This window comes from Dromaius novaehollandiae, chromosome 3, assembly GCF_036370855.1.
Source record: "Dromaius novaehollandiae isolate bDroNov1 chromosome 3, bDroNov1.hap1, whole genome shotgun sequence".
NCBI classification, from domain to species: Eukaryota; Metazoa; Chordata; class Aves; order Casuariiformes; family Dromaiidae; genus Dromaius; species Dromaius novaehollandiae.
Window position 1 is genome coordinate 6,007,257 of NC_088100.1, and position 334 is coordinate 6,007,590.

A 334-nucleotide genomic window follows, 5' to 3' on the forward strand; every position below is an offset into this window, starting at 1 on the left:
CCCAGCTCTTCTCCTCCTCAAGCCCTGGGGAGTCGTTCTGCTACTCATCTTCCCCACTTCTCTGAGGATTTTCAGCTCCACCCTGACAATGCTCCCTGCAGCCAAAGCCGCCTCATCCCCAACCAGTTCTTCCTTCCTTATCAGCATGGAGGTCCCTACTGGAGGGCTGGGAGAAGCACCAGGCAATGATTGCCACCAAGGAGGAACCAGAGCACCATCACCACGCTGTCCAACACAGCCCGGCTGGCATGAGGAAAAGACCGAGCCAGGCAGGAGTCGAACCTGCAGTCTCCTGATCCGTAGTCAGGCGCGTTGTCCATTGCGCCACTGGCCC

The 334-nt window shown here is 58.7% G+C and overlaps 1 non-coding gene across 1 annotated transcript; it reads right to left on the bottom strand.

Annotated features, from left to right (window-relative positions):
• Positions 1-261: 261 nt before the first annotated feature.
• TRNAR-ACG (transfer RNA arginine (anticodon ACG)) lies at positions 262-334 on the bottom strand. The gene has a single exon. It is a non-coding gene; the product is annotated as a tRNA-Arg (tRNA).